The sequence below is a fragment of the Leptopilina heterotoma genome, unplaced genomic scaffold (assembly GCF_015476425.1).
Source record: "Leptopilina heterotoma isolate Lh14 unplaced genomic scaffold, ASM1547642v1 Lhet_50, whole genome shotgun sequence".
In the NCBI taxonomy this organism is placed as follows: domain Eukaryota; kingdom Metazoa; phylum Arthropoda; class Insecta; order Hymenoptera; family Figitidae; genus Leptopilina; species Leptopilina heterotoma.
This window is the reverse complement of record NW_025111108.1, coordinates 421,197-436,731: the sequence shown is the minus strand read 5'-3', so window position 1 is coordinate 436,731 and position 15,535 is coordinate 421,197. Positions and strand designations below refer to the sequence as shown.

General features: G+C 28.6%; 1 protein-coding gene across 1 annotated transcript in view; it reads left to right on the top strand.

Moving 5' to 3' along the window:
• Positions 1-15,535, top strand: part of LOC122507649 (glucose dehydrogenase [FAD, quinone]-like) — a 404,897-nt gene that overhangs the window by 26,855 nt on the left and 362,507 nt on the right. The window lies entirely within an intron of this gene.

The following is a 15,535-nucleotide window of genomic DNA, read 5'->3' as shown; positions in this document are numbered from 1 at the left end:
AAGTTATTACTTAAGGGGTTTTTGTGGTTGCTAATTACGAATCTGAGGTCAGATTTTCAAAATTTTCAAAATTCAATATGGCAGATCCAGTATGGCTCACAAATTTTCTTAAATTTGATCAATTTGCATGAAAATTCTCACTCTGGGTTTTTTGAGGTCGCTGATCACGAATGTGACTTCTCTCTTCAAAATTAAAAAATAAAATTTAGAATTTTCTTCAAATTTCCAAAAGTTTTTGTGCTTCACAGTGCTGACAAGGCCAACATATGTACAATTAGTCATATTTTAATATGTGCACGTTTAATACTGTGCACGTAATTAGTTTACTTTTTTGAATAAAAATTTTTTATAAGAAATTTTAATTCAAAAAAGGAAACTAATTTCTCGATTAATTGAAGACTAATTTTTTAAATTTAAGTTTACATAATTCACAGAGATTGTCAATCCAATTCAAATTGAGAATAAAAACATTTAACTTCTCTTTCAGATTTTTAAAGTCTTGAAAAGTTGTAAAAGAATTCGAATGCTTTAATGAAACAATAACCAAAATTGTCACGAAAATAGCAAAAACAACTAATTATTCAAAAAAGTAAACTAATTACGTGCACATATTAAAATATGACTAATTGTACATATGTTGGCCCTTGTCAGCACTGTGAAGCACAGAAACTTTTGGAAATTTGACGAAAATTCTAAATTTTATTTTTTAATTTTGAAAACAGAATACAGAGAAAAACTGAACTCAAAATGAGTCGAAAAAGTGACTCATTATGAACTGCAACAAAAATGAACCTCGCAGATGGCGCCACGTTCTGTGTCATTTAACATGGACTAATATTGAGTTGCAACAAAAATGAGTCCAATTTTTTTCTGTGAAGTCACATTTGTGATCAGTGACCCCAAAAAACCCAGAGTGACAATTTTCATGCAAATTGATCAAATTTAAGAAAATTTGTCAGCCATACTGGATCTGCCATATTGAATTTTTGAAATCTAACTACAGATTCGTATTCAGCGACCCCGAAAACCTCCGAGTAACAAGTTTCAAGCGAATTCATTACATTTTTAAAAATATGTCCGCCATATTGGATCCGCCATTTTGAATTTTGAAAATCTAATCGCAGATTCATAATCAGCGACCCTATAAACCCCCGAGTAACAAGTTTCAAGCGATTTCAAGTAAATTTTAAAAATACGACCGCCATATTGGATCCGCCATATTGAATTTTTGAAATCTAACTTCAGATTCGTAATCAGCGATCCCGAAAACCCCCGAGTAACAAGTTTCAAGCGAATTCATTACATTTTTAAATATATGTCCGCCATATTGGATCCGCCATTTTGAATTTTTAAAAATTGCCACTCGGCATTTAAAATTATTCCTTTTTATCTAACTTTTAAGCTTATAGCTGGTAATTCAAACGCAAACCATTTTTGGAGAGAAGGTGGGCCCCCTTGACAAAGAATGCCTCATATATATATTTATAAAAAATGAGTTTAGTTTTGGTGTACGGAACCCTCGATCTTAGTGCGAGTGCAACTCGCACTTGTCCGATTTTTTAATTGATGAAAAACAAAGTACCGAGTGTTCCACATTGATTCATGTGATTGTCGTAATTTTTTGTAATTATAAACTGGTAATATTCGTATTTTTATTTTTTATTAGCTTGGGAACTAATGGCAAACTCGAACTTTAAACTCATTTTTCTCGAAATCAGTCTTTTGAAACTTCCAACTTTGAGAATTATCCATCTAAAAGAATCTAAGACCACTAAAAATTTTTCTAATTTAGCAAGAAATTTGCTCGAATAAATTAGATGTTCTAAAGTTGTCCTTTTTTATGCGGACGTTCATATAGTATACTCCACCACTGTCAGGAATTGTGAAAACTCTACTTTTTTATGACTGTAGTATAACTTGAAACTTAAAAAATGTAAAATCTAAATGATTTTTATTTTTATTTAAAAAAATAAATTGTTCATTTCATGACCATTTAGCTTCCTCAATGTATAAGGATTGCGGTTTTGCAAACTTTTGAAAAACTATGTACAAAAGGGTTCGTCCAGAAGATTTGTTAAAAATAAAATTATATAAATAATTTATAATTTATAAGTTGTTATATAAATATTTAGTGAAATTTACACTTTCATTTACCAATTGCTTCTTTTTTATGATAGAATAATCATTTCAAAATATTAATATTAATATTAAATAAATTATGAAAAAAATACAAAATTTGAATTTTTTTTAAAAAGAAAAATATTTATTAATTTGATAAATTTTGATAAAATATATACTTTGTATACATTAATCGATTCGTTTTCTTGTCAGGAATGTAATTTTGAGAATAATTAATGAAAATATTAACAAATAAAAAAATTATTTAAAAAAATACAAAAAAAGATTTTTTCTGAATTTTAAAAAAATTGTATAAAAAAATTTTTGTAGATATTTTCGAAAATCCTTGTGTCAGATTTTAGGTATTAATGACTGCAATAAACCTGCAAAATTTCAGGACAATCCATCAAAATTTGTCTGAGATAATTTGTACACAATTTTTGTGACATACACACACACATACAAACATACATCTGGACATTTGCTCATAATTGAATATACATATGTTTTAGATAAAAATGAGTCCATATAACCTTCTTTTGAAAAATTGAAAATCGTCCCCAATGCAAAACTTCCTCATGAGGAAGCAAAACTAATCAAATTACTAAAGAAATGGCACCTTTATGAAGAAAATATATTAATTTTACAATTAATTACTTTAAAAAAGCAATTTTAGTGCTTTTATTGCTTTCTTTACATCTCTGGGAAAAATTAAATCTTTTTAATGTTCTTGGACTCGTTGTGAAAGTTATAACTTAAAAAAAATTGAAAAACTATTATTATTATTATTATTACTATTATTATTATTTAAGTGAATAAAAATTATCAGTAAAATATGTAAATCTTAAATTTACTTGAAATTCAGAGAATTTGTAGATTATGTATATTATCTGATTTTTAAACAATAGTTTTTGTTGCATAAGTAACTTCTAATTTTTGACCTTTTGTGACCCGACTTTTAGCGTCTTGCATATTTTAAGAGAGAACGTGCATATAAATTGTTTTATAAGATTTGATTTGTATAATAAAATACAATTCCAACCAGCCAACGAATGTTAAAATTATAATTGAAAGCTTTTTAAAAAATATAATTTAATGTATTACCAATACCTTCAAACTATGAAGTTTACATTTATTTGCGAGTTAAAAACTTGAAGTGAAATTAATTGTAACTTGTACCTTTTACTAAAGGTTAATGGAATCAAAAAAATTTTTTAACAGTTTAATATTTTAGGTATGTGGACGTCCACATGAAAAGCGCCCATTTTGGCACTATTAGATTTATCTGTTAAGGTAAATTCATTGTAAAATTTAAAAAATTTGAGTTGTCTTATACACTTCTAGATGGAAAAATTGGTAAATTATAAGGATTTAAAGTTGCAAATATCAAAACATTACTAAAAACGAGTTTAAAGTTCGAAAGTAAACTAAAAAGTTATGACAATGACAGAAAATAGCGACGCATTACACTTTGTACTTTGTTTTTCATCAATAAAAAGAAAACCAAAAATTTGAACCATTTTCAGAAAGTTGCGATTATTTCGGAATCCGAAACCTATAAAATGGACCCTTTTGTATGCGGACATGTACCTACATATTATTTCTGTGCGTAATATAAGTATATATTATAAATTTTTGTGATTATTCAGTTATTCATTATATTACAAATACAACATCTATAAAAAAATTTCTAAAATTTGTATATCACATTTTGTTTAATTATATTCTTCATTTAATATAATTTTTATTACATAAATTATGATATAATAATACTACTGCGTTATTAAGTTATAAAAAATAAACTTACAAATTAAAGGATCATCTGCTTCTGGAAATGCGGTAGAATGACCTCGCTTATGACGCTCATTGACCATGTTGCCTGCTGAAGTGCTTGGTGAAGGGCTGCTTGATTTAGAATTGCCATTTGAAGACGTGCTTGCTGAAGTGTCGATTAATAGTTTGTATGAAAAATCATCAAAAAGTTTGCAGGAAAGCACGGCAAAGTTTAAAACTTTACACAGCAAATTTGCACTTGCAGTGGCTAATTGAGGAACAAGAAAGTATAACCGACGCAACCCTCGAAGCAGAATCGCCCACCTGAGTCAGTCCAAGGTATGCGAACAACGTGCGCAAAAGCACAGCGTCGGTTATGCTTTCCAGGCCTTTAATTGTAAAATGTTGCTACAAATTTTTATTTCTAACTTTCAGAAAAATTGCAATGCAAACTTTTTGCAAATTTAATGTCAGTTTCCGTTGCAAATTTCGCATTGTTATAAATATAAATATTATTCTAATAGATGTAAATGTTTTTTGAATTATTTAAATTTAGTATATGATGTTTTTGTTTTTTGTTTTAAATATAATCCACTTATTTATTTCTCTTTTTTAAAAAAATATTAGATTTCGCCCGACAACGACAATTTTTCAAATTCTTTATATCTTTCTACATGAATTTATATGCATTCTCTAGAATTCTCATCTGAAGAGGCCCAACGTTGTCGGGCGAAAGCTAATGTATTTTTAAAAAAGAGAAATAAATAAGTGGATTATATTTAAAACAAAAAACATAATATAATAAATATTATTCATTAATTGATAAATTCTTGTAAAAGTATAATGTAAAATTTATAACTTAATGTATTTTTTATAATGTAATATAATATTTTTAATATTTATAGTAGCATAAAATTTGCAAATCACGCTTGCAGTAAATTTGCTAAAAATTCGCATTACATATTTGCAACAAATTTTCATGGTAAATTTGCATCTGGTTTACATTGAAAACATGCCACTAAAGGATACTTTGCTATTTTCCATTAGTTTGATACAAAATTTCCGCGCAAAGTTACAAACATTGCAGTAGAAACTGGCTGCAAACTTTCTACAAATTGTGATAGAATGTTATTATATTTTTAAATCAAATTCCTGGTTTGGAGAAATGTTTAACGTTCCGTCCCATGTCGGCGTAAAAACGCCAAAGAGTCGTAGCGTCGGCGTTAAAGTATGAGAGTGAACGAGATAGTGATATAAGGTTGTTTCTATCACTCTCATGCATTTACGTTTTGACGCCGACATGGGACGGCATCTTTAGACTAATTTCCATTTTTTTTAATGAAATTAAATTGACTGCTATTTCTCGGTTAGTAAACACTATGAATATTATATTATTGTCATATATATATAGCATCAGCATATTTTAAGTATCATGTAAATATTTTTGAATAATAAATTTATGAAGTTTACAATTATTTATATTTATAAATGTCTTACCTGGTGGAATCTGAATTTTATTTTTCCAGTTTTTCTATTTTCATTGAAATAAACTTTTGCTTTCGTTGAGTATTTTGCATCTCTGGTTCGGAATCTGTAGAAAGTGTTTTTACATATCTTGAGTGTCTAGTACTTTTCAGCGCTTTTTTATTCTTCTCGTCGTCAATTACAACATCAGGCAACTTTAAAGCATACTCGTATTTTGTGAGTGCCTCTTCAAAGGTACCTGAAATAGTTATAGTCCAGGCGCCCTGTCAAAAAAAGGTCGATTTTGTGACATAAATAATATCCAATAGGCAAAAATGTTTTTTCTTCATACCTCGGCCGAAAGTACGTATTTCCTGCTTCGATTTCGCAGCAGAAAGTCGAAGATTTGTGCATTGGTCGATGCACAAACTCGCCCTCTGTTACAGCGGGAGCAAAAGCTGTTAGCTGTTCTGCATTACCGGCAGAGAATTTAAAGCGCGAGTGATCCAGACGGGATGGACAGTTTACCTAAAATTTATTGTTTTTTTTTCTGGTGCTTAAGAAAAAATGAATCAAATCGTTTCATCTGACGATTCCGCAGATGAAGAAGAAGTCTTCAGAGATTTTGACGCGGAAGCGCAATTAATTGTACAAAATGAAACGCTGCCCAAGAAATCTGCGGACAGATATATGCTTGTATATGAGGCTTACAAAGATTGGGAAAGTAAGCACAAAAGTTCGCTGTCAACCTCATGTGAAAGAAATTTAATTGTTTACTTCCGAGAAATGAGTGCAAAACTGAAACCTCCCACATTGTGGAGTATATGGTCGATGTTGAAAAAAACCTTCAATGCGAGAGACAACATCGATATTGGTATGTTTCAAAACTTGAAGAGTCTCATGAAAAAAAATTCTAAGGGATATAAACCAAAAAAGTCTTTGGTATTAAAATGGCAGGAAATAATGGATTTCTTAAGCTATGCACCAGACTTCGTTTACTTAGCAGCAAAGGTTTTTATAAACATTTATTTTAATTTAATTCAATTAATTTATTTGAGGAGCAATTTATTTTCCAAAACCCGATAAATCCATTTTTCAAAAAAATTGAGATAAACACATATTTAACATATTAAAGACCTTAAAAATTAATTTATCACTGTTGAATTTAAGAAAAAATATTCAGAAAGAAATAATTTATTACAATTTTTCTATTTTAAAGTTAATTTTTATGGTTATGTTAGAAATGTCATTTGTTTAAATTTCTCGAAATGACAAAATTTGTATTTATCAGGTTTTGAAAACTTACTCCTCATTTAATTTAATTAATTTACTTTCATAAAATATTTTTTTTATGTTTGTTGTGTTTATATTTATATCAGGTTATTCTTATTTTCGGCATCTGTGGAGCTCTCAGGTGCGATGAAATCACAAATCTGAAAGTGAGTGATGTTGAAGATCTTGGCAACAAATATCTAGTTTCCATTAATGAAACGAAAAATGATAAACCTCGACAATTTATAATTGGAGAACCGTTTTATGGAAAAGTAAAGCAGTACACTTCACTAAAACCACAAGAATCGTTCACTGAAAGATTTTTTATTCAGTACCAAAAAGGAAAATTATGTCATCAAGTAATTGGTAGAAACAAAATTGGCGAAACACCGCAAAAAATTGCTTCCTTTTTGAAGTTACCGAATGAAAAAATGTATACCGGGCATTGTTTTCGAAGAACTGGAGCAACACTTCTATCGGATTCGGGCGCAAATGTCACTATGCTGCAACAATTAGGCGGATGTAATCAAAGATAAACCTACAACTGTAGTATTAGATTGGGATCACTTATTTGACGACTTCGATGTAACCGAGCAGGAGATGAGTGAAATTGATGGACTAAGTCAATTAAAAGAAACTGAATCATCAAAATCAGAATTTCATACTGCTAAAAACGAAAAATTGATTGTGCCGTGTATTCAATCAAAAGAACCTACACATTTCACGTCAAAACCACCGGTTAAAGTTGTTTTTTCTAATGCTCAAAAAGAGCCACCACAAAAAAAAAGGAAAACGAAAGAAGAGGGAGTTAATACTAATGGACAAACTTCAGGACCCTTGAACTCAGTGGAAAATGTTCATGATTTCAATTCAGATGCCAATAATTCTTGTGTGAAATACGTAAATTGTGTTTTTCACGGAAACATTATAAATAATTTTTATTCACAAAAAGATTCTGAAATAAACGAAAACCGCAAAAGAGAATGTTAATACCAAATGTAAAAGTTTAGAATCTTTGAATTAAAAAATAAAAATAAATAAAAAATAATAAATAAAAAAACTTAATTAAATTCGTTATTTATAGTATAAGAAATAAAGAAAAGATTTTAAAAATTGACTGTTTCTTTAAAAAAAAATTTTAGCTATATATTTGTCTATTTAAATGGTTTTTCGATACCTGCTCCCGACATTTATTAATTTTGATGAATTAATTAACTTTTTTTAGTTGTGACAAAAACTGATATTTTATATTAGAAGATTGTTTTTTATTACTTTCATTTATTCTTTTGGTCATTTATTGCAATTAATTATTTATTTAGTTGTTAAAATTGTAGTTATATTTGGATTTTGCTTGTCTTTTTGATGCCGGCCCCCGCGACCAGCAGCACTCGCTTCGCTCGTGCAGCAAATGTCGGGGCCGGCATCAAAAATCAATAACGGCGTCTTTCTTTTAGAGAGAGATAGAGAAAAAGCCAGAGCTTCAGGAGTTGCCGATGGCGGCACTGAAGCGGGGAGCAAAAGTAAAAGATGGCCGGCTGTCAAATCGAACGCGATTGCAAGATTTGTAATTAATCAATTATTAAGCGTACTTTCGGCCGGATATGAAGAAAAATAGTATACATTACACGGGCAAAAAGTTCGAAATTCCTGCATCGCGATGATGCCCTCGGCTTCGCCTCGGGCATCATTTCACGCGATGCAGGAATGTCGAACTTTCTGCCCTTCTAATGTAATATACTATTTAATAGATTAGTAGCATAGAAACAAAGGCCAACAGTTTGCACCAACCTACACTAAGCGCGTTTATTGTTAAAAAACTTTTAAGATGACAAAATCAGTTTTTTTGTAGTTTTTTGAGGATTGTTCTTGTCAGTGAAATTTTAGAGAAAAAAGTTGTTATTAAAAGTTGTAGAGCTTAAAAATACCTAAAAAATTAGAGGTCGCACGATATTTTTCACTAATTTGTTTACGAGTTACAGAATTAAAACCATAAAAGTCAAACGATTTTTAAATATTTTATAATTCATTTAATTCTTATTTAATCAATCTTTCCCTTGGTAAAATTATTGCTTTTGAGGCCCTTAATAAGCATAAAAAATTTTGACCCAATCGGATTAATAGTTTTTCCATAATCTGATTGTTAATTAACAAACTTTTTTTTTTGCATTGAATGTCAAATTTGTGAATCGTTAAAAAAAATTTTTTTTTAAGTTGCATTTTACTCTTAAGGGTCTATATTTTTGATAACATGTATTGCGGAATAAAAAAAGAAATTTTTATTGATAAAAAATTAATTTTTAAAAATGGTCAATTTTTTCACTATAAACAATGAAGCATATCTCAGTCAAATTTTATTTTAGAAAATCGGGATAAAAACATCTTTATTCCTGGTATCTTCCTGCAACTTTTAAGACCAAAGTGATTAATCTAGCTCGGCTACTCCCGAGAATTGGCGCCACCTCCTTGACCACTGACACATAGATCCACTTGTCTGTGGGCTCGCCAACATATTGTCCGAAACTTTTACCAAAAATTTAACTTTTCAACGTTCTTTTTCGTTCAATACTTTTTTCGAAAATTACTTGCAAATTTCGAGAATACTCTTCATCAGCACGAATTCCTTTAATTATCCTGATAAATCCGAACAAGATATAAAAACTTTGGTACACATTAACAAATTTCGATCATTCTTTTTTTAAACTGGGCTAACTTTTTCTCAGGATTTCAAATCTTTTATTACCTTCTTAAAAAAATTATAAATAATATGAGAAAAATAATTTTAATTTTTTTGAAATTTTCATTTTCCTAAAAAAATTATTTTCTATTACAATGTAAAATATTATAAGTAACTACCATAATTATTTTTTCAAAAAAAGTTTCAAAAATATACGATTTTCTTTTGTTAAATTAATTTCTAAATTGAATTTAATGAATTTAAAAGGTTTAGGAAAGAATTATTTTATTTTACAATATAAATTATTAGAGAAAATAAAAATGTTGAAAAATAAATATTAATTTAGAGATAGAAATTTTATTTTTTTTAAAAAAAGAATATTAAATTTGAATAGCTGAGTAAAAAACACCCTAGTTTAAAAAAAGAAAGATCAAAATCGGTCAATTTGTTCCAAAGTTACAGCAACTTTTGCGAATTTAAATGCTGCCCGAATTCAATATTCTGATGTGAGCGACTGCAACGCACCGCTGGACTCCATCCCCCACTCCACGCGCTACATCAAGTTAATTCTTACTTTGATTTTAATGTCCTCTTTTAATTATTAATAATGAATGGATAAATTTTACGATTTTTTATATTAAACTGCAGGTTGTAATCTTCAAATCTGTACGAAAAAAATTAAAAAATATTAATAAACAAATTGTCTGGATTTTTTTGAAAAAAAAAATTATTTCTAATACCGTTTGAGCTAGATTAATCACTTTGGTCTTAAAAGTTGCAGGAAGATACCAGGAATAAAGATGTTTTTATCCCGATTTTCTAAAATAAAATTTGACCGAGATATGCTTCATTGTTTATAGTGAAAAAATTGACCATTTTTAAAAATTAATTTTTTAGCAATAAAAATTTCTTTTTTTATTCCGCAATACATGTTATCAAAAATATAGACCCTTAAGGGGATCCCACATACCGACAATGCAGATCAAAAATGGTTAAAAATCTGCAACGACCGTTTCTTGGAAAATATAAGATATTATTACCTATAAATTTAGAAAACTCATTGAGAAAGACTCAACTCAGAAAACTCATTGGAAAGATTGATTAAATAAGAATTAAATGAATTATAAAATATTTAAAAATCGTTTGACTTTTATGGTTTAAATTCTGTAACTCGTAAACAAATTAGTGAAAAATATCGTGCGACCTCTCATTTTTTAGGTATTTTTAAGCTCTACAACTTTTAATAACAACTTTTTTCTCTAAAATTTCACTGAGAAGAACAATCCTCAAAATACTACAAAAAAACTGATTTTGTCATCTTAAAAGTTTTTTAACAATAAACGCGCAGAGTGTAGGTTGGTGCAAACTGTTGGCCTTTGTTTCTATGCTACTAATCTATCAAAAAACATTTTTGGCTATTGGATAGGATTTATGTCACATACTATTGACAGGGCGCCTGGACTATTATTTTCGTATCAAGGGGGCAAAATAGGTGATTGCGACGATGGCGAAATTAAGGGACCGAGGGTACACAATTTCGCGCCCAAAGCGAAGCCGAGAGAGCGAAAGTGTCCCCGAGGTCCCGAAATGTTGCCAGAGTCGTAATCACCTTTGCGCCCATTATGCTAACATAATTTTTTGTCCTAACTGCATGGAAAGTATGTCATTGAGGGCACGAACGATTAACCGCTTATATTATTAAAAAATTAAACCCTATATAAATGTTAACTCTTTGAAGTCTATAATGATAGAAGTTTTAATATAGAAATAAGAAAACAATGTATTTAAAATTGACAATTTTTACAACTGATATGGGAACAAAACCAAATTTTTCATAATTTTTTTTAGAGAAAATCGAAAAAAAATTGCACATTTTTATAGACAAAATAAAACAAGTTAAAAATGTTTGCAATTTTATAGTTAACATAAAAAGAAAGTCAAAAATATCGCATTTTAATGAAGAAAATCCAATAATTAACATGCGGGCGCAAAATACTTTTCCGCTAGTTCGGAGGTAGGGGAATAAGATACTTTGCGCCCGCTCTAAGTGCCCGAAATGACATAATTTCCGTGCAGGTAGGACAAAAAGGTTATTACATATACTAATTATAATATAATTGTTTATTACAACAGTTTTTTTAAGAAAATAATTCTCCATTTGAGTCCACTTTTTGTAAAAAAAAGTAATTTCATAATTATTAAACTCAATTTAGGAAAATTGCAAGAAAAAAATTAATTTCATTCTTTTAAACTGTCTTACTTTTATTACTTCATTTGTACTTAGAAATAAAGTATTTAAGCAAAAATAGATTCTGTTTAAATTTAAAATGAAATGTACATTGTTTTATCACTCAGAACTGGACTATAGTTACATTAGTATAAATCTTGTAAATCTTTTTAAATAAAATATTTTACCTTTAGAAGTTACATTACTATTTTGTAGAAATTTTTTCTAAAGAATAATATTATATCAAATTAATTTCTTTAGAAATTTTGGTTTTATTAAATGGATAAGAAAATATTTTTAAGAATAAGTGACCCTTTTCCTAATTTTAATATCGTGAAATTATTACTTACTGGCAAAGCGAAAAAACCTTTTTACTGGACAAGGTTCTTCTTTGTTACTCCACGAAGAACTCGGTCGTGGGTTTTCTTTTAAAATTTTATTGAGCTCTTGTTCATTTTTACATCAGGAAAATATGATCCCGTTAAAACATTCTCGTCGTTAAAAAATGCATATTCTGTACGTATTATTTCCACCGATTCCGGTTTGTCATCGAACTGAATGACGGCAAATGTTCGAGACTTTGTATCTATAGTTTTGAATTAAATAATTTTTTATTTTTTGTTGTACAAAAGGTTATGACTTTTTAATAAAAAGTAGTATATATGTATACCTAAATAAAATTCTATTATATATTCTACAAAATATTGTGAAATGGTTTTAAAATTATTTTGATTTTTTATAAGACAAACAAGAAGTAATCACCATGACGATTGTATAGCCATGTGTAGCACATGGCGTAGTGTTTCGAATTTCGTATTTTCAGAGGTTAAATATTTGTACAAATTTAATATCCAAAATAAAGACTTACCTGATTGTAGATTCATTTCTTCTTTCAATAACAGAACTTTGATCCTATAAACAGAAAATGATTGCACCAAGGATATTATATATTGTAATTCAAAAACACTTATTCAGATGTTGTTGTAACTCGATCGCTGCGAACAGACCCGATACCGAACGTTATCCTATGCGCAATTCTGTGGCGCAGTTAATTCAACATGTGACGTCATTTCCACCATATGCATACAATACATATTAATAATACAATACACATTAATAATGTGTCTGATAGACTTATTTCACTTTTTACAAAATGGTTCTTTAAAAGTAAAAAGTAAATCTTCAACAAAGGTAACATATTTTTGTCAATAAAACATTTGGGACCCTAAATGTACTTGGATTTTAATTGGTTTGTAGTTACGATCAATTACGAGCCACACTAGGAATGAAGCTTTATGCCAAGTGATTTCACCTTTATGCGAGAAGAGTGGTTTTCTGGTTTCCTGTTTCTTTCTTTGCTTGTGTACTTCTTGTGAGCAAAGGACACTAAACAGACTAAAGATAATCTGAATAAGTCAATTTTACTATAGTTATTTTTTCATCAAAAGTGGAATTTCAACAAAATAAGAAAAAAGGTGTTTTATTTATTTACAGTGTTCATTATTGCAGAAAATATCAGCGAAATATATAAAGAGAAAGCGATGACGCAAAACATAACCTCAATTATTCCACTCTACTCGTGGTGTGTTCCAAAATTAAGGTTTGAATATTAAAATTTACGCTGTGTCTATTTCGCCCGTTAACGGGCGGAATAAGAGTGATGAATTATTTCGCCCGTCACTAAAAATACGTATTTAAGTTTTAGAATGAATTTCACACTTTATACCAACTAAAATGTTTTTAAATGTTGCAATATAATCACACTTAATGTGAATAAATATATAAAAATTTTCTTTTATAAAAAAATCTCGTAAGTCACTTACCCATCTAAAACACATTTTAAATAAAATCCATCGTTAAAATTTTTAAGTGTTTTTACACTTCTTACAAAACTAATGTTTGGTTTTGGGAAGTTTTTCAAGTCAATGCAGATTCCACAAAGCTAAACATTGATCATAAATTAAAGAGCACTTTAAAAATCAACATAAAAAATAAATTTATAAATTTATTTGATAAATTAAATAAAGGGCACTGTAGGAAATACGATAGTTTTTGATACCAGTAGATTTTTCAATTGGCAAGTTCGAATTGAATTTTGTCTCGATTCGAATTTTGCACACCATCAATTGGAACCCAAAACTAATATATTTCCTGCGGGATTCTTTTCCATTTAAAATTAAAAAGATACAACAAATATAGGGGAGAGTAGGCTACATTGAACCAGCGTCAACAGTGAACCACTTCAATTTTCTGAGAAATGACTAAGTGAAATTTTTTCTTATTTAATATATAAGTTAGTTTTACTGAAACAAACTATGTCCAAAAATTTCGGGCACGTAGGTTTATTATTTACAAAGAAAAACTAAAAAAACTGTTTTTCACGTACAAAACAAAAAATTTGGTGGAATTATAATGACGTTTTTTTATTGAAGTAGGAAGTTTTAAAAATTAGTAAACTTGCGATTTATTTCGCTTAGGGTGTCAACTTCAATATTCCGATGTGATAAAGAACTTTAAATCTTACACAAATTTATTATAAACAATTTTTGTTGTGTATGTCATGTGAATACAGTGAGTGCGGCATCATTGAACCACCCGAAAAAGCAAAGAATTTTCAATTTTAAGAGTTGTAAAATTGTCTGCTCTACTAATTATTAAGAAAAATACTGGAAGACGTGCTTTCATCACAATTGTGAACGAGAAAACTCAAACTGTCACTTTACCTAACTAACCTGACATTAAAATACATTAATCTCCTATATTAACAAGTAATAACAATTAAATAACAATTTTCTATTTTTTTGAGTGGAAAATAAGATTTTTTACAATGTGTAAGTGGAAATATTATTTTTGAAGTAAATTGTAGTGTTTTATTAGAGGTGGTTCAATGTAGACACACATTCTTCAAAATAAGAAAAGTGTAACTGGCTAGAAAAAAATTAAATTTAATTATTTAATCATAATAATTTGTGTTTGTAACGTGTGTATTAACTAAAGGAGTACTTCAGCTTAATTTTGATACAAAAACCTGATCGAAATTAGTAAAATTTAATTAGTTCTTGGACTTTATAAAATACCCGGTTCAATGTAGCCTACCCTCCCCTATCACTTTCTTTAAAAAAAATATTTTTTTAAATCAAAATCAAGGAAAATAAAATTATTTCTAAATTTTTCTTTCAAAAATAGTATGTATCATAAAACTTATTTTCCAAATTTGAATTAATATACTTTTGAACTGATTTGAACAAAAATAATAAGACTTTTCTAAAAATTAATGTTTTTATTCTACATAGATAGGTAGAAAAAATATTAAAATAGATAATCTAGTTTCTTTTGTAAAATATTATGTAGAATATTACTAATGAACACCAGAAATATTGATAAATAAAGAAACTTTGTGAATTATCATAAAAATTCACAACTTTTTAATTAAATCTTCACAAAAATATACAACTGACAAGCTAACCTTTTCCCTATTAATATTAATTAAAAAACCAAAAATGGGCGAAGTAGCAATGTGCCATTGATACTTCGCCCGTTTTACATTGTTACGTTCCGAGCAAGAGCGAGGCTTTTAAATAAAATTAAATAATTTATTTAAAATAGATTTTAAAACCAGTTAGCTGATTAATCAGGTTGGTAAAGCCTGATCTTTATTTTTATTGTAGGATCGTGATCACTTGTCAAAACTATGGGTTTTGCGTTAATAACAAGATAAATATTCCTTTTATTTAATTTATTGTTTATAGTAAGAAGAAAGTTACAATTGTTACAAATTGTTACTTACGTTTAATTACAGATTCGTTGACAAGATTATCGCAGGGTTGTTATAATTGGTTTTCTTGGTTTGAACTCGTTTCAATTGAATGAAACTGAAAGTTTGTTTTATTACACTTGTGTAATATTCACAACTTTATAACAGTTTTTGTGCTAAAATAACAGTTTCACGTTTTCTAAGTGTTAATAGTATATTAAGCAACAAGAGGAGAAACGCAGCCATTTCTTTA